Source organism: Molothrus aeneus, chromosome 5, assembly GCF_037042795.1.
Source record: "Molothrus aeneus isolate 106 chromosome 5, BPBGC_Maene_1.0, whole genome shotgun sequence".
In the NCBI taxonomy this organism is placed as follows: Eukaryota; Metazoa; Chordata; class Aves; order Passeriformes; family Icteridae; genus Molothrus; species Molothrus aeneus.
In genome coordinates, this window is record NC_089650.1 from 10,978,232 (window position 1) to 10,998,360 (window position 20,129).

General features: G+C 45.5%; 1 long non-coding RNA gene across 1 annotated transcript; it reads right to left on the reverse strand.

The window, feature by feature from the left end:
• Positions 1-3,473, reverse strand: LOC136556429 (uncharacterized). Its single transcript, XR_010783677.1, has 3 exons — positions 3,360-3,473; positions 1,339-1,633; positions 1-49 (listed from the first exon to the last, which is right to left on the reverse strand). It is a non-coding gene; the product is annotated as an uncharacterized lncRNA (long non-coding RNA).
• Between the last annotated feature and the right edge of the window lie 16,656 nt (positions 3,474-20,129).

Genomic DNA, 20,129 nt, shown 5'->3' on the forward strand with positions numbered 1-20,129 from the left:
CCTGGCATCTGCTTGTTTGGTCTGGTAACCTGTGTGCTCACAAAACGGCCTGCAGAGAGAACAAAGGAGATTCAAGGTGTTTGTGACCATCAGAGACTACCCTGACGCAGTGAACAAAGCTCCTATTCCCACACCCTCTGCCCCCCAAAGGCCTGCTGGGGCTGGACAGAGCAACAAAAACATCTAAGTTCCTACTAAAAATTTTCCCCTTGTACCCATAAACCCAGAGAAATCATGGCTGTCGTATCCCTGGAAAAGGCCAAGGCCAGGCCAGATGGGGCTTGGAGCACCCTGGGCTAGTGGATGGAATGACAGGGTGATGAAATGTAGTGATTCTTAAAGGTCCCTTCCCACCCAAACCGTTCCACAATTCCAGGATCTCTCCCTGCATTTATTTTGCATCATTTCCTTTCAAATATGAATTCCCAAATTTAAATGATTTTTTTGAAGGAGTACTTTAGAATTATTCCAGGAATATGAAGGGCAGCATCAAACATACAGGAATCATTCCTACGCCCATAAAATTATTATTAATTGGAAACTTATTCCCTCATTTCTGTCCTTGTTCTCCTTTCCTGAAAAACCTCATGATCCCACAATTTTTCTGAGAGATCTACTGGGATTACTGGAAGCTTTGCTCTATCAGAGAGCCAGGGGGGTTTACAGCACTTGTTCTTCAGTATCTTTATAATTTAACCAGCTTTCCCCCAAAATGGTGTTGTGGGAGAAGTTTGGAATTACTAATAATGAATCAAGATCACCTTTTTTCCCTCACTCTTTTCCATTACTTCCAAATTCTTGGAATTACCCTCAAATGAGGCCTAGAAATCTACTGTGAAAACATCAATCAGAGGAACATCTTGAAAAGAGAAAACAACATCCAACAGCAGCCAAAACAATCCCATTTCTATTTTTAACTGGTCTCCAGGTGCTCCTTCCAGAGCTCCCAAAAGCCATTGCCATTCCATGAAGGTGAGGAGGCAGTTTTGGATGTGTTCTTTGCCATAGGATGGGATAACAGAGTCCAGAGGGTCTTTTTGGTTCCTTCCAAGCCAAACTACCAATTCCATTCCAGAAATCACAATTCCATTCCTCCCATTAACCCAAAATTTCCCCCCCCCTCTTTTTGCTCCACATCAGGCTTGTGTTAACCAAGCGCCACAGGCATGGGATGCCTCAGCATTCCCTGGGGATGCAGATCAAGGCTGACCTTGTGGCCTCACTGCTCTAAAATGCCCAGCTGGCCCCAATTCCCAGCTGTAATGTCTCAAACAGCAGTGTGAGGGTGTTCCCTCTCCCATCCCACCACTGGGACAGCTCACACAGAATGCGACTTACTGGGTTTGGAACTCCTGGCTCAAAAAGCACGTGTTGGACTATCTTCTTCTGGGTATATCCACGACACCAGGAGACTCCCTGGAAGCCATGGATCAGGGGCAGAGTCAGATGAACAATCCTGAACTGTCTTCAGGGGATGCATCCACAGCATGTGGCTGAAACAACTCCAAAGCTGTTCCTTCCCTTTGTGACAGCCAGGAAGAACATCCCAATCATGGATTTCTGACAGGAAAAAAATCTCACAACTCCAGGCTAAGTGGCTCCTCCCAGATCCAGGCCAGCACTCCAATGGGCTCTAAAGAATAAACAACAGGCAAGACTATCTCAGGGCACACACCATGGGTACCACATTCCTCACTGGAACTGGGGTGTTCCCACATCCCTGTGACAGTCAGAAGTATCCCCATTTGCTCCCTCTTCTATGCAGGAGAAAGAGACAACAGAGCCCTTAAACACCCAGTGGGTAATCCCAACAATGCAGGGAAAACTACCTCACTCTGGGGAGAAACATCATCACGCCCAGTTCTGGAAAGAACCAAAGAGTAGTACTGGAAACATTTCCAGGCTTGGAGCCTCCCAGCTCTGGAAATGCAGCTCCCAGGCTTCTTCCCATGGAAACCCCATTCCTGCCTGGCACTGGGCTCAGGGAGAAATTCCCACCTGTTTCACCAGCCTGGCACAGAGCATATTCCATGGACATCCCAGGAGGGTGTCCCTGACCACGGAATGGGGGTGGAACAGGATTATTTCAGGAGTTTAAGGTGGATTTGAGCCACTCCTCAGCTTGCAGCTCCCAAGCCATGTCCTCTGGGCTGCCTTTCCCATACCTCACTGGGAAGCAGTGGCTCCTCTCCCTAAAGGCCCAGTTGCTGTGCCCTTCCCAAAAAACACCAGAGGACACAATCAATGGTCAATCCACTGTCTGCTCTGTTTTCCATATCCAGCATTTCAATGACTCCAGAGTCAGACAATCAGGATAAATCCCAGGTTACAGGTACTGGCACAAAACAGCTGCTGCACTGGAAGGGACAATTTTGGTGGCTCCTCTCCCCTTAGCTGGGAATTCAGTGCTGCCAAGAGCCTGACAGTGACCATGGATTTAACCTTTCCTATGGATTAATCCCCAACATTCATTTCCAAATGCTGCTGGAGCATCTCTCCAGGGAAAAAACTGCCCAGTTTCCCAGGAAGGATGGGAAGCTGCCACTGACAAGCTGGATCTCAGGAGAACTTCAGTAATTGGCTGAAAGCTTCTAAAACAGGGATTTATTTCCAGGTCTAAGGCAGTTCAAATCCTATGGCTCACCAGGATTCCTAATAAAGTGCATCAAAAATGTGTCTGTGTGTAGGAACCTTCCCTTAACCCAGTTTCAGGCTCCAAGGGCAGCCAGACTCTTGGCTGCTGGCAGCTTTGGTCTGGGAGAAATTGTGGGTTTTAGTGGGCTGGCGTGGCAGGTTCTCAGAACATCACAGCAGTGGCAGCAACTCTGTCTTACTATCCCCAAGCCAAACTCTTCAGATAAATGCAGAGATGGAAGACTGTGCTGCCACCTCTTAGGCAGGCCCCTCTTTGCACAAATTACAGTGCAGTTAGGGTTAAAAGAACCGTAAACAAGTCTTCAAGAAAAGTGTTTAAACTCCTCATTCACTCCTTTTCTACTAATAACAAAGTCAAAGCTGATGCTGTAAAGCAATTTAGTAGCACTAGAAAAATCTAGTATGCAGAGGTATTTTACCACACACAGTACTTCTTGCTCCATGGATGTGTTAGAAGTTGGGAAACTGCTCATGGGGAGTTGGGTGCTTGGGGTCTTTTTTTAAGAAAAAGAGATACACTGCCTTTTTAGGAAAAGGGACCATCTGAAAATAAATGAGGCCTTCTAAATTCAAAGGAACACTGCATTGAGAAAGGCTATGGACAATTGTTCACTGATATCAAGCTCTGTCCCCCAAACAAACAATGCTGGGAAACTGGTAACAATAGATCAGGAGAAGGCTGAGGTCCTGAGCAGTTTTTTTACCTGTCTTTAATGACAGCCTCTCTTCCCACATTTCTCAAGTGGATGGACAGCAGGATGGGTACTGGGAAAGCAAAGAGTTTTTACCCTGAAGAAGCACAGATCAGGTTTGCTTGACTCAGAGGGCCACACCTCTAGAAACAGAAAGAAAAGAAGGCAGAAGTTATTGCTGAGCTGATTGGAATGACTTCCTAAGCCCCACACATGAGAGAGTGAGTATTTCCCATGGCTGCCACACCCTGGTGCAGTGCTTTCCAGAAACAGTGAGGTTTTCATCACTCTTCCCAGAAAAATTTGGTATTCCAGGCTTTAGACCTGGGTATTCCAACAAAATGACAAATCTGCTTTTCCAGGACAATTCATTATACACTTGGATCTCTTGGGAAGCCAGCACAAGCAAAACACAGCAGCCCTAGGAGAGGAAAACACAGTACTTCATATTCTCTTGTATAGGTAAGAAAGAGTCATGGATTTTGTTTAGCTCTCCAGGGATTCCTTCTCCAATGTTAAACGTGGCAGTCCATAACTTCTGAGCTCATCATCTGATGGATGATGTGCTTGGAGAGAAATGAACCTGAAAGCTTTATATAGAACTTTGGCATTTTTTCATCTCATGTCATCCCACAGACACTGCTGCATCTTAAAATCCTTTGTATTCATTTTTCTGCAAAAATTTCCAAAGGATTCAACTTTCTGAAGCCATAACAGGCACTGCAGAATAACCACTGTTTCAGGGGCCCTCTGCATTGCTCTTACATTGCAGTTACATTTCATACTTGACTAGGAAAAAAGGCCAACAAATTTATTTGTCACTGCTTGTGAATATCCATACTATATTCTTATGACTAATTATCTACTGGCAGCACTTCACTGCAAACATTTCAGATCAGAACCAAGAGATTTAATTTTTCTCTTGGCAAGGGGATGGTTGAACTGTCCCACCACAAACCTCTGCAGAAGTTTAAAAAGTACCTCAGAACAACAGGTATTATTATTTATAATAATTCTTATTATATTTCACATAATGGTGAAAATTATGCCAGTCCCAAACAGCTGTGCAGCCTGGATGGATTATTCCTACTACATACACAGGATTTCCTATGATCTACAGAGGCAGAGCAATTGTCCTGTGAAAAACTGCAGTTGGGTGAGAAGGAGAAGTAGAGACTTCTGGGTGTTATATTAGAATCACCATATAAAACATTGCCAAAGGTGTTGTAGGTTACGACCCCAAAACTCCTTTAATTAGTGGGGAGAACCTGCAAGACAGAGGATTCCATCCTAGCACAACACATGGGATACACTTCTGAGCCTCTCAGAAGAAAAGCTGTGAAACATTTTGTCTGCCAGAGACAAAAAACTTCCAAGAAGCTGGGAAGAAAGACAAAATGGCCTCCTGAGGGTGAAAGAGATGGTTAAAGACTGTTTTCCTCAGTGTCAGTGTACTAAATCTAAAGCAGGACTGTTCCAAATTATTCCCCCACAGCCCAGGAGAGAGACAAACCCCGCTGAAGTTGCATTGAGGTGTGAGTAGTCAAAAAGATAGCAAAATTTAACTCTAGTCCAGGACACCTCCCATTATTTCACCAGCTGTTTTAAGAGAATATCTTTTATTACTCATGTTTTTTATGGGGGTCCTTTCTTTTCTCAAGAAGCCTTGTTGAGGGCATGTTTGCTTTCAAGATGCTAAAGGCTGTTTTTGAATGGCTGCTCTAAATTGTCTAAGACAGAACAGAATATAGCTTCCTTCTGTCTGAGTGCTGAGCAGCTTTAAGAGGCTCATATTTCTCTTAATGCAGCTGGACAGGCTTTCTTTCAGCAGAAGCAGACTTGAAAAAGTGTTTGCTGCTATATCATCTCATTTTATAATCAGAGATTGCCTCTCAGAAAACATAAAGCAGTAGGCAGTCTAGAAGAAAAAGGCTGAAACTCCAAGATGCAAAAGCATTTAACACCAATATTTGTGAGGTTTCCCTTTGGCATGCTCAACTGAGAGGATGAGAAACATAAACATAGGAAATTGCAATGAAGCATAAGAAAAAGCTTTTTTTACCACAACAGTAGCCAGACACCGGAACAGGATGCCCAGAGTTGTGGAGTCTCCATCCTTGGAGATATTCAAAACCTCACTTTTTAGAAACATCCCTTTACAACCTGCTTCAGGTGACCCTGCCCTGAGCAGAGCTTGGGCTGGAGACTTCCAGGGGAGCCTTCACACCCTGGTGGCCCTGCAGTGCTGGGGGGACAACACTCAGCCTGGCCCCGGGCAGCCACATGTCCCAGACTCACTCTCAGGGAATTTTCCAAGGCACTGATGGACATTGAGCCTTCCAGAATATTCCTGTGACAGCTGCTAGACAAGGGTTGAAACCAAAGTTAGCCACAGAACAGCACCTTGTGTAGGTCTTGAATGCAGCTGTGTAGGCTCATTTAATTCTACCTTCAAGATGAGTCAAAGCTGGAAGTTTGGATGAATTTTAGGTGAGTATGTCTCTGAAAACCAAAAGAAAGCTCTGAATGCTTTATGTTCTTATTCTGTTGGCCAGTAGAGGGAGAAAAGAGAGAGGAAATGGAAAGTCATCCTTGATTCTCTGTGGATGAACACCAATTCTCTATCATACAGGCCCAGGAGTTCACAGCCCTGGGGCCAAACTACTTCTGTCAGAGCTAATGTAACAGCTAAACCCACACGATATTTAGTTATTGGTTTAGGTATTGTAACCACACTGAACATCCTGCTACACAGCTAAGGTCAAGGACTGAATCCAGCTGCAATCTGCCCTGGCAGCTGACCCATGGCTCTGGAAAACTAGACTCAGCACAGTTTTCCATACACCTAGAGCTGCACCTGTTGCATTAAAGTCTGTGTTTCATTTAAACCTTTTCCCTTTAACAAGACTGTAAAATGATCAAATGTGCCCCAGACATTCACAAGGATTTTCTCTGATACAAAGAGAAAGAAAGCATTTTCAGGTGTTTACTTCCAGCAACTATCCCTGGACTGAAAGGGGACAGGCAAGAAGATCAGCCCCTCACCCCAAATTTTCATTGCTTGCAGTATTTGATGGCAGAGGGAAAGAGTACTGTTCCTGAAGCCCAACCAATTGGCAAAGTGAGGACCTCATGAGGGGTTTGTTCATGTTCAATACTGATACAAATTCACCTCACAAAAGCTAAATTTGCATCACTTCTAACAGAATTGCATCTCTATGCTGCCTTTTTATATAGCAGCAGGTTATAAATGCTTCATTTATTGATTAAACAATAAATAGAAAGTCATTGATGGACAAATATAGGAGAACAAGTTATAGTTCAATCTAAAATTAGATCATCCTCGTCTGTGTCCAGTTTCAAATACAGTTATCCACTTGGCTCTGGCCTGATGGAGCCCCAAGGTGAGCAGGATCCAGGTCACGCTGCTGCTCCAAAGCTGCTCTGAAATGAAACTGCACAAGCTGCACCAGACATCTCCAGCAGTCCCTCTTCCACTCTAAAACTCCATTTTGGTAGTTTCAATAGAGCTCTGCTCTCAAAAAAATATTTCCAGAGGAGCATAAATGGTGTTGAGTACCAAGTGCAATTTTCAGAGCTGAATATAGGGCACATAAAAGCCACTCAATGAGCCCGCAGTGACACAGAGTCTCCTACCTATAACTGCCTCAGGAACAGCCCTTTGGAAAAGTTTTGCTAATGCTTGAGCCTGGTTTTTAATTGAGATGCCTGTGAAACTTCTGTCCGAGGTTTGTAACTTGCCATGCACACTTAAGTAAGGTTATGTAGAAGTAACTGTAGTTATTCCTACATAACCTTTTCCAGAGGTGAAAAATGTACACCTTCTGCAAGTCATTCAGGAGAAAAATGGGAAAGAAAAACACGATGGATATTCTCTCTCCTTATCTTGTCCTTTTAACGTGTCAGACTCCACCCCTGCTGAATCCTATGGCAAATGAAGAAGCACATTCTGCACAGCTGAAAACTGCAGCACAATCACGGATGGAGGGGATTCTTCTGAGAGATTAATACAAGCCTTTAATAAATGAACACCGAGACGTGCCCACGCGGTGGCAGCAGAGGAAAGCGAGGAAACAGCCACGGGCAGCCCCAGGAGCAGCATTAGCAACCTGAGCTGAAGCATTTCTTAGTCAAGGGCACACCTAACAAACAGCACGCACCTTCAACATTAGGGTGATCCAATGTGCCGAGCATCTGTGACCGCCCAGACCCAGTCAGAAGTCTGAGGTCCAAACAGCACTGAGGTAAACGAGCACATCCTCACCTGGCACTGCTTGGGAGCAAAGATGCTCTAAGGAGGGAGAGCAGATGCCTGAGTTTGCACAACACCATGCCACCAACCATGAAAGCACATTTATTGAGAGGGTATAGCAGTGCTGTGATGGGATGATGCATCTGACTCCATTGCTATCAGAAGGCTAACTAATTACTTTATTATACCCTATTATTCTATTCATCTAAAACTGAATCTGCCAAGCACTCAACTCTGCTCACACTGCACAGAATCTCGTGACTGTCACCCAACAATCCTCAAACACACACACACTTGACCCTGATAGAAACAAAACACCATCACTTTGGCTAAACAATCTCCATATTGCACTCTACTTTTGCACAAACACAGGCACAGCAAATGATAAGAATTGTGTTTTCGTTCTCTGAGGTTCAGAGAATGTGAAACCCAGAAATATTCTTGGGAAGAATTGTGCCCTGCTTTTCTCTGGGAAGAGAAATGTGGCTACAAGAGGGTGGTGAGGCCCTGGCAGAGGCTGCCCAGGGAAGCTGTGGATGCCCCATCCCTGGAACTGTCCAAGGCCAGGCTGAATGGGGCTTGGAGCAACCTGGTCTAATGGAAGGTGTCCCTGCCCACGGCAGAGGGGTGGAACAAGGTGGAGCTTTAACATTCCCAAACCATTCTATGACTGATTTTCCTTCCTGTGCCTCACAGATTCTCCCAACACCAGCAGCACCTGGAAGCCAGGCACAGATTTCAGCTGGAAACTGAGCAGCAAGAGCAGGCAAAGGGCACCAAGATCTGCCAAGGTTTGTACCCAGAGGTACAAACACAGTGAGGTCTGCAGCCTGCCACACATATCAGCAATGTGGCCTTGGCCCCCAAGGAGTCTCTGCTATTGCTTGTAACTCTGGGAAATAAAAATCTCAGCTTTAGGGAAACCTGCACCTCTCACTTGGGTCAAGTGGGATGGAAGAGCTGATGGGAAAAAAACAAATGTGCCAGGACCTGCTTGGCTTCACAGCCTCATGTGGAGACCACAAGACAAGGGTGGTCCAGATTGGACCTGAACTGTCCAGCATCCTCCACACAACAAGCTGGCCCACAGCTATTCCCCAGCTCCTCCACACGCATGCCCACACTCATCTTCTCTCTCCCAGGAAAACCCTTTCTGCTGTCACAGGTCAGGAATAAAGAAAGAGGAGCTTAGTAAAAACAAAGGTGGACAAGAAAAACCCACAAGTAAATAATGGTTTTCTAGTCTGAGAAATATGTGGTATAACTGAGACCATTGTATCTTTTTAGAAGTTAGCATCTCTGCTTTCCCTCTTACAAGCTGGGTGAGTGCACTCTTCCTTCTGCCTCACCATCTAGAAAGGCTCTCATAGACAAACCAGTCCCCAGGTTTCCAACTGGTGGTGGGCCAGGTGGATGTTTCCAGTCAGGTCACCTCTGAGCAGATCTCCCAGGGATTACAAGGGAGGAGCAGGACACAGCATGTATTTTTGCTAACTGTCATGATTTTACCTCCGAGGAAAAGAATGTGCTGAATTCCACCTGAGCAAGAGAAGGGAGTGATAGACTAAGGAGCTCCTCAGGCTTTTCACAGGAGCTGTATTTCCTGAGAGGAACTGCTGGGAGAAGAGAGGGACATTTACAAAGGAATTCAGGCCAGGAGCTTGCCATTATAATTTGCTGTAGTGAGCAGACACCTATCCATAACACACTGATTTCCAGACTCAAATTCAAAGTCCTTAAATCTGGCACAATTCCACCTGGCTGGTCAGAGGCAGCAGCAATGACCCATCACCCTTGTACACAAAGGGGGTAAATACAGGCTGAGAGCATTTCTCTAAGATGCCTTAGACAAGGAAGTGAAAAGAGCTGGAGCTTCAATCTATCTGTGCTTTGGAACCACCTGAGAGAGGCAAAACATGGCTGGACATAGCTTAGGACAGGATAAGTCAATTAGGACAGGCTAAGTCAATTAACAAATAACATGCACATCACTAAGTGCTTTGAGTTTTAAAAGGCGTTTTGAATGGAAGAGGAGCCTGTTTCTCCAACTCTGCTGAATCCCCAGCTGATTTCTACCTTATATAATCACCTTTTTCAATAGACTGGATGTAAGTTGGTACTTACTAAACCAGAAACCACTATTGTCTCCAAAACTGCAAGCTGAAATTATTTATGCTACCCTTGACATGCATGAATTTCAGGACCTGCTAGTCAGCAATGGATTTTTGCTGGGTTTTTTTACAGAAATATGGCATTTAATAGGTCCATTCAGGACTAGCAGCCAAGCAACTGTGAGTTCCTCTGGAGCAGGCAGGCCCAGCTAATTTCGAAATGGATTGCTCTGTGAAGGAAGCACAGCACTTCCCAGATCACAGAAATGGTTTACTGGCCCAAGTCTCATATAAAATAGTCTCTTGGTGAGAAGCTGAACAGTTTTAAAATGTGTCAGAGAAACCATTAGGCGATAAAAAATTCACAGAGCAATTTTGCAAGAGAAAGAGCATAAATAAAAAGGGTATAGTTTCTCTCCCAGACTTTCCCGTGAGTCAGCTGCATTCAAAGAGATGTGCCACAGCTAGAAATGAGCTAAAGGCAATTAAAAAGTTTGGCTGCCTGAGTCAAACCTTCAGCTTGTACTCATGCACTTTAATCAGAAAAGCAGCAATTACATAAACAGTGCCACTAAATTGAGGGAGAGCAGAGAGAGCAGCCAGCATAGATCAAACCCTGTACGGGTCTTGAGAAGGAAATAAATAGCAACTGATCCTTGTTGGTGTGTGAGAGCATTCATTCTGCATCCAAAAAAAACATACATACAAAGAGCTGGCTCTTGCAAGGAAATGTAGATGGTAAAACACAACTTCCAGCCAGCACAGGCAATCTTACTTCAAGGATATTCTGATCTGCTTTTGATCTTGTAAGGTTTTAGTTACGGCACTGTTACAGATTCTTGTTGGAGGCCTCTCACATACAAACATGACAGGCTACTTGGAGTGGAAAAAGGAAGAAATCCGAGCCCCAACATTAAGCACAAGGTATTCTGGGGAAAAACGTAATCAAAATTTCCCACCACTCAACCCAGCACTAGCTAAAATTTTAAAAACCCCTGCATATAAAAGCAGTAGCTTGTAGTTTCTTGCTAAGCTACTTTTAAGCAAAGAGGAAAAAAATCCACAAAGAGAAAAACTAATCAGGAGAACACCTCCATTGCAGTGAGGCAGAACTCCCCTCTTTGATAGGACAACCAGCTTGGTGCAGCAAGTGCAAAGAGCAGGACATTTCTGGCTGCATCAGGACGGCTACCTGACAAATTGTGATGAGAAGTCTGTTTGGGATTTCCCAGTCCCATTTCTTGTGCCATAAAAAAGTCACATGCAGCATTCAAGCAAACGTAACTATTGCCAGGCAGAAACCCTTCTTCTCTCATGACGTTGGCATACAACCTCCAGAGCCATGGACCCAGGAAACCAGGCAAGCTTGAGCTACAGCTTGGGCTGGTGCAGGATTTGGTGGTCAGGAGAACCTTCTCCTGGTTTTGAATTCCTGTGTTGACCCTACAGTCACATGGCATGCAAGAGTTGCAGCCGGTACAATAAACACCTACTGTGCCCCCGTTAAGGCAAAAAAACATCAGTGCACAAGTTATTTCTGAAGGGAGGAATCAGGAGCAATATTTGCAGTGTGGTAAAGCTGCTGACCTGCAGTGAAGAGTTATTCTGAAAAAAAAAAGCAAGTAGCAATGCTGTGTAGATTAATTTATTATTACCCTTGCTTCAAACAAGTCTGGAACTGGAGAAAAGAGCTCATTAGAGTCCACACTAATGGGAATTACTTGTCACACTTAAATTATGCAACTCTCCTTTCCCCCAACATCTATGACTCCTTCCTCAGTATTGCAGTGCCTCTTCCTTCCAAAAAGATGTAAATAATTCTTGGTTCTGCTGCTCCCTTTCCCTCAGGGGTATATTTAGAATATAAGAGCCAGACTCACTTGTAAAAATGTGGGAAGGGAAAACTCCTCTGCACAAAGTGCTGCACCTCACCTTGAATTGTGTGTAATTCTTCTCTTACCAAACGCCTCTGTATCAAACAGATGGTCCAAAAGAAGACCATCCAACAGATCTTCAGACACAAAATAAAACCCAGCAGATACCCTACATGCATTTCAATTCTAGCTCTGCACTGGAAGTCCAAATTATTTTACCTGATGACACTTTCCTTAGCAGGCTAGTAGTTACACCCCTGGCACCCAGCTGCCCATTTCTAGGTCAGAACAGTAAAAATGTACAGAGGAGGATTGATTCCTGTTCTTCAGCTTTGGCAGAAGCTTTCCTAGCCCTCTTCCTCCAGTGAAATTTAAGGCATAAAGTCCCCTCTGGAAGGCCAGGGGGTTCTGTCACCACCACAATCATGCCTGGGAGCCCGGTTTCACCCTGCAGCTCTGTCCATCTCCCAAGGCACAGGGAGCACCATGGCTAGGGTGAGGCTGTCACCTCACTGGGCAGCACACCTGTGGGGAACCCAGGCCCTCCCTCTGGCTGTCCTGAGCAGCCAAGACCCCTGCCAGGGGGCTCAGAGACCCTGGCACAGAGCCCAAAACACCTGTGGTTTTGATTACGACCCATAGAGCAAATTACCAACCTTATATGAAGATCTGCAAGCCACGGCAGTTGACGTAGAATGATAGTGAAGTTAACACAGGGTGAAAAAGTAGATTCTAGGGTTTTGGTATGGGGGTTCAGGAGGTAAGATGGAGGGAACTGGGCGTGTCCAGCCTTTCTCCTTCTTCTTCTTGGCCTCCATCTTCTGCTGTGATGTTGGCACTTACAGATTGGTTTAGAGTAGAAGCTCACTGTCTAACATAGGTGATAGGTATTGGAAAGTAATTGTAAACATTGTACACATAGTTTTTAGTATAAAGATATAACACCACCCTGGGGGCTGGCAGCGTGCCCTGGACTGTCCTGCTGGATGGACCTTGGCAGGACAGGAGAAAGAATTTTACAGATAAGATACAATAAACAACCTTGAGACCAAGAAATGAAGAGCTCTGACTCCTTCTTCAAGCGCCGGGCTGGGAAAAGAGACTTTCTAACACATCTTGGGGTCACTGTGACCAGCTAGAGACCCCGACACACATCCTCTTTCCAGGTGTGAGAAGTGGTGGCTGGCACATCAGGAGCCCTGAGAACAGGCTTCCTTCTGCCAAGCTCCCTGCCACCAGGAGCAGGCACCCAACCCATCCTGCCCCCGCTTCCTGGAAGGTTTCGGTCAGGATGTCACTCCCCTAATGCCACACACATTTTCACAACAGGAAGCCTCCCTTCTCTGTGATACAGCACTAAATTACAAACACTGTGCTGCTCTATTTGCACAGCTGAAGACACACTGGGGAAATCACATCTTTAAGCCAAAACCCCAACACATTTGTTGTCATGATGGCAGAGCAGTTTTTTAAAGTTGGTTGGAACATGACAAGTCAGTCATCAGCAGCAGCCTGACAAAATACTGCAATTTACAGCTCTGCTAGTTCAGGAGAACTATTATTTTTGTAAGGATTGACTGATGTTTTCTGAACTGTGCTAGAATATGAGGTTTTCTTTCCAAAAGCAGCATGAGATGAGGATAGGAGAAAGAAGGGTTTCTTTTAAGCAACAAATACACTGGTATTTGGTACATCTAATAAATCAAAAGTTGCCCACACGATCTTATAATAGTTATACCAGAATTAGCTGGTATAAGGGCAGGCTGAAGTTCTTCAGCCATTTAGCAGCAGATGGCTGCCAGGTTCACTGGTTACATGACACCACATTGCTTCACCACATACACTCCTATGCTTGTATTTCAATATTTATGTGGACTATGATAAGCAACGCAGAGATGGGAAAGAGCCTGCTCTCTTCTGTTTAAAACATAGATGTGTAGGTAGTGCACAGCAGTGCTGAAACCAGAGGAGATGGAGGCAGGCAGATGTTTCCTGGCTTGTAACTCATTGATACAGGGTGATAGGGCTGAGCATTAAAATCCTTCTTCACAACCACACTTCACTTCCAAGTCTAGTTTTTAGCTACCAGTTCACAGGAAACTTTGAGTCAGACACCACCCTTCCCTCTCCTAAGAAGGCACATCTAAACCTTTCCACTTAAAACAGAGAAAAAACAACTGTTTGGCAAGTGGAAATCGTGTCAGTATGGCCCCCTTAACATCAGAGCCAAGACTAAGAGCTTGGCATCAATAAATCTCTCTGAAACCTCAAGACATATTTAAAATGGATAAGCCATGTAAATGGATAAGCCAGCACACCAAGTTCCAGATCAGTTCCTTTCCAGCAAGATAACACTGCAGCCAGAGCAGCCCATCTTAGTTCCCCGTGCTGCTGCAGCAGCTACTTCCCTCTGGTAAATCCTGTTATCCCAGAGGAACAGGGCTGCCAATTCTATTTTGACAGATGAGCACCACTCGTGTGCAGGACTTGGCACTAGCCATGCACCCAGATGCTGAAGGATAATATTTCCTGGGCACCTTTCAGGAACTGAATAGATACAAGCACTAAAGCACCTCAAGGTTTACTGTAGTAAAAAGATGATTTCTGAAACAGGGTGCTCAAGTCTGGACTTCCAAAGAGGGAGGGTTTGGAGGGAAGTGACCCAATTCCCAAACATTTACCCAGCACACATGACAACCTCTTCATGGAGGAAAAATACACAAAAGCCCCACACTGCAATACTGGCCAGCTTGCCATGCCTGTCAAACAAACAGCTGTGTGGCCACCAAGAGCCTCCCTGAAAAAGGAGATGGCCAGAGTTTGTCGGACAGGCAGAGACCAGCTCAGTGCTGCACTCAAACAGCTCCTGGCAGAGGGGCAGGAACTGTACCAAAGGAGGGGTGGTACAGCCCTCTTCAATTTGCAGATGAGAGGACAGGTTTCTCCTCCCCAGACACTGAGGTGTCCCAAGGAGACCCCGGCACCACGAGGTGTCTGAGCAGCAGCAGGGGTGACATGGACCAGAGGCCCTGGGCACTGAGATACCATGAGAGTGATCCCATCTCCCCTGAGTTCACTGCCCTTTGCTTAGCCTCCACCTTGGCCTTGCCTTTGCCAAAGTTTCCCAGCTTCCCAACAGAAGAGACAGCCTGGCTCCCAGGTGAAAAATATTTCACACACTGCAGGCAACATTTAGGGAGCAGGGGAAATCTCTCTTGGCAGTGCTCCCAGTCTGAGCTGTCACTGCCCTCCATCAGTCACAGGCGCTCTTCCATGTCAGAGTAACCCACACTTAGTGCCAGCTCCTGTCTCTCCCCATCCTGCTAAGCATCTCACAGCAGTGTTTGCTTCAGCCCCAGCACCTGCAAGCAGGCTGTTGTCAGATCTGCCTATGCTGGAAAGCAAATTCCCATCAACCTCAGCTTTCCTGCTCTAACTTCTGTCAGCCCACTGCTTTTCTTGCTTCTTAGCTCACTGCCTCATCTCTCCATCCCACCAAATATCTCACATCAACACTGCAGAGCAGATGAGACAGAGCTTTGATAATGCATCCATTCCCTTGCTGTACTTGCTGGATGCCTGAGAGCACTGTTTTAATGAATCACAACAGGCTTTCTCCTGGTGCCATTGTTTGGGGCCACAGCACAGTCAAACTGAACATATTTTGAAAGCTGTTTCTAAGAAGATGAGGGATGAGACCCTCCAAAGAGACATGGGTCTGGGGACTTGAGTGAATACACTTTCCTCAGGCAAGTTTGACCCAGGGCATCACTCCTTTGGTGCAGAAGCCTCCCATCATCAGTGCACACAGTTCTTAGAATAACTGTGGAATTTTCCAAGAGGATATGGTGAAATCCATGTGCTTTACAGCCTCCTTATTCACACACTCTGTGCTCATGCACTGGCTCTGTTCAGACTGTATTTCCCCCATGCCTAATGTTTGTCTTCAGTTCTTCTCCCTCCCTTCCCTTTCCCCAAGTCCTGCCCCAAGCTGTGCACAGTAAACTGAAAGGGGCAACTTCCCTCAGCTCTGTCCAGCCTTTGCACTTTATATATACATATATATAAAATCTAAATTATATGCCACAGAAAAATATTCCTCAACAAGAATATCCTGGGGTTTAGACAATGGGTACAGACAACTTAAAAGCTTTCTTTTAAATTTCACCTCCTGCCATGTCAGACATTAATTTACAACCAGCACAGAGGTGCATATTGTGTTAGTGCTGTTCATACCAGTCTTCATGGAGGGAAAAAAAAAAAAAAAAAAAAGAGAGAACAGCTCTCTAGGGACATGCCTGCTCATTTCTGGCTCATTAACTTTAATGTCATACACAGCTCTGACAGGTTGGGAAGACAGAATAGGTGATCTTTGCTATTCTCTAGATCATGTCTAGGCCACACTTATACCTTAAAGTCACATTCCTGACCCTGTGCTTTAACCAGATAAATAAGTAGTAAGCCTGCCCAAAGGTTTGCTGCTCATTTCACTCTTAGCATCACACACAAGCACTGGGCCCCTTGTCAGAGTGTTACTATAATCATTAACCCTGGCACAGCTGAATTGCTGAGACTCCAAATGGCACCTGATGCAATGGGTTTCTGCAGCCCTGGGGGTGCCAGGCCACTTCCAGGAGGAAACCCACCCAAACCAGAGTGTGCACACAGCTTTCACAAGCAGGGGGCTTGACACATTTCACATTTGACAAAAAGTTTTTTTTCCCCCTCAGAATTGTTCTGTCTGATGTTGGGCAAGGAAGAAGGAAAAGGAAGATTTTTTTTTTCTGTCTAAACCTCCCCCATAATTCAGACAACAGGAAGAGTCAAAATTTCACTATTAACATCTGCTGCCAAACAACTCTCATGCTTCAACCTGACATCACAGGGACACTTCTGGGAATACCAGTGAGGTCCCAGTGCCCTTTGTGCTGTGCTGACACAGAACCTTAACTTGTACTCCAAAGTTTTGCTGCTATTATGATCAACACAGGGAGTCCTGAGGTGAGACAGTCTCTCACCTTCCCAGCCACCAGACCCCAACACAGATGGAGCCCACATCAAATCTACAGATCTGATGAAACATTCTGCACCTATGCTGCCATCATTGGGGTATCCCACAAAACAGAGACTAAGGTTCAACAGAGACATGGGTTACCTCAGCCTAATATGATTTACCAGGTAGACAGCAAAGTGCATGCTCCATCCATCTCAGCTGCCACCACTGCCAGCAGCACAGGATGCTGCACAGGAAGGTTTGAGCTGCTCGGGGGCAGCTCTGGATGCATGCAGACCTGTGGGGAACAGTAAGGCCACCTGTTTGCCAGGATTGGCAAGATGGCTTAGAAATGTCCCTTGTCTGGAGGCTAGCAGGGTGTGTACAGGCTGGCAATGCCCTGGGTAAACAGCTCTTCACAGATTTTTCAGGGAGCCACGTTCTGCAGGTAATAGTAATTTCCTCACTCTTTCAGTCAAATGGTATTTATAAAGCATTTCCATTACAATAAGTCTTCACTTTCCAAAATTAGCTTGCCAAAGTGTTTCCAACCATCTCAAGTAACAACAGCAAATTAAACAGTGCATAAATAACCTGCATCACACGCCCACCAGCTTCCAATGATCACAAGGGGCATGAGAAAGGAAAGGAACAAAACTGGAAGTGAAGAATATCTCCTTTCCTCAGAAACTAGTAAAGCAGAGGATGAATCTGGGGGGGAAATAAACTTTAACAAATTAAATCCACTAAATTATTGCTATTGGTAGAGCTGATTCAGAGAAACCTTCTGAGAATATTAAGGTACAGCACATGGCTCTGCTCCCCCTCTTTTGGTGGTGCTCTGGGTCATGTCATGAGAACTGACCTTTCCACAGTGGGCTCCCTCTACCCCTTCTGTGTGCCCAAGGAAAAGCCACAACCATCTCATAAGAGCAGCCGAGCTCTCAAGCAAAAGTTAGCACAGGTGGCTTAAGCTTTTTATTTTTCTACTTCCCGCTCAGAGTGTCAGGTTGCAGACAATGGTTATTAATTAATTAATCAGAGGTCAGTTCCATGCTGAGACCAATCGTCCCTCCCAATAAGCACCTTTCTTAAACAAACACAATCCAACCCAAAAAGGAGTTTAAATAGTCACTCATTCCTCAGGGATGTTCCTGTGCTTGATTTGGTGGCAGTGCAAACTGCAGAGATGTGGGGACTACCACCCATGTGGGAGTGCCTGGGGTGAGCACTGAATTAACTTGCTGCAGTTTTGGATACATCAGAGCATGGAAAAGTATCTTGGAATGATCTCAGACAGCAGCTTAAGGCGAAGCACATTCAGCAAATAAACATTTTTATAACAGCAGCACTGCTTTGTGGCTGCCATGGTGTAACCCCAGCTGGCAGCCAAGCCCCATGCAGCCACTTCCTTGCTTCCCCACCAGCAGCATCAGGGACAGAACTGGAAGAGTAAAAGTGAGAAAACTTTTGGGTTGAGATAAAGGAAGTTTAAGGAGTAAAAAAAATGCCATGCATGCAAAGTAAAACAAGGAATTCATTCACTATTTCTCATGAGCAAGCAGCTGTTCAGATATCCCAGGACAGCAGGACTCCATCATGGGTAAGAGCTACTTGGGAAGACAACCATCACCACTCCAAACATTTCCTCCTTCTTCCCACAGCTTTATATGCTGAGCATGATGCCACAAGGTGTGGGGCATCCCTTGGGTCAGTCAGGATCAGCTGTCCTGGCTGTGTCCCCCTTGTGCAGCCCCAGCCTCCCCACAGGCAGGGAGGTGTGAGAAGCAGAAGAGGCCTTGGCTCTGTGCAAACCCTGCTCAGCAGTACCAAAACCATCTCAACACCCTTTTCAGCACAAATCCAGAACACAGCCCCTTACTAGCTGCTGTCTAGTGAAGAAAATGAACTCTACCCCAGCCAAAAGAAGCACAGTGGCATATGTGAATGGAGAAGGTACCTCACCATTTTCAGAGCTCAGGTTAGAAATTCACCTTGGAAATGTGCGCGTGCACATGAAAAAGCAAACAGATCTATGCTGATGGTGCTGCAAGTCTGGTGCATTTTAATATGAGAAATTTAATTGCTGTGCTTTACTTCTGAAGCCCAAGACAGTTGCCCAAGCAGATGTGCTCATTCACAGAGCAGTGAGGAACACAGGTAAGACAGAAGAAAGGAGGATGGGGAAGATTAGACGTGGCTCAAATAGCTAGAAAGGCAAAACAGTTTGCTTCCACAAAACAGAAGAGACAGACTGGACACATCTTTCCAAGCTCCAAGCTTCTCTGATCTGAGGGTTCAAAGTACTAATTTGCTTAATGATGCCAAGGCAGCTCTGCTCTTCAGAGAGAAAACTGTCCACCCATGTTAGCAGCTGTGCCCTTGCCTGGGAAATGAGAGTGAGGGAGGTTTCCTTTTGTCTTTAAGCTCAGAGCCCAGTTAACTGTGTGGGTTCCTGGGCCTGTGGCAGAGATGGAGGCTGGGGAGGCGAGCAGTGGTAACAGCAGCACCTGGCAGAATTAGTGCCTAGCAAGGGGAAGAAGCCTGAGAGAGATCACAGAAGCATCAACAGACTGAGCAGGGGGACAGGGGGCTCTGGTTCTGTAGAGCAGGATGCAAAGGGGCAGAAAGAGAGCAACAGCTACAACAGGTGTCTCATTTTTACAGGTTTACACTGGGAAATGAGTACAGTCATTTCTAGATCACTGCTTAAGCATTCAATCACCAACATTCAAGATCTCAAATAGATCTCTTCTTATTAATGGCCATTTCTCTTCAGAACAGACGGATTAATTCTTTTACATAGAACAGCCATACTTTAAGCTCCACTTTGCCATCCTCACTCCAAAATCATAACAGACTTACCAGATGATGTTTTCTGAGTAGAACAGTTGAGAGAAAGCCTTTCATGGCTGCCACAGCCCTTTGAAGGAAGGCCACTGTCACTGCTGAACCTCGAGATTTTATGGGACAGGGAGGAGTGCCACCACAGAAGTTGCCTGTAAAAAAGACCAGAATGGGATGTGAACCTTTTACTCTTGAGGGCTGTAAGGCATAGTCTTTCAAAATGCAGTGTGAGAAAATATTTCCCCCCTAAAAACCCCCCTAACAGAAAATCCTCATGTCCTTTATCTTTGAGCTCATGCATTAGGTTGCAGACATGGCCAGAAGAGAGCTGGCTGCACTTGTAAACCAGAATGGTGGCCTCTCTCAGACAGACAAATAGTTACAGACACCCCCTGTAACCACTACAAGTCACCAGTGGCAATCGCCCACTGCCTGGACCACTCTGGCCAGAAGAAATCCCTGCCCTGACAGGCAGCCCCTCCCTCAGGCTCCTTTGTACAAGACACCATGCAATGCTCACAAGACTGCAGGGCATCCATATCCTCTGGGGAATAAATCACTTGGAGTGTCTTGTCACATTCACATTCTCTGAAAAGTCCCTTTGCCCAGGATTTTTCTCCTGGGAAGCTGAGAAGCCTCAGAGAAAGAGGAAAATAATTGTATCTCATTTGCTTCTCCTGTGTT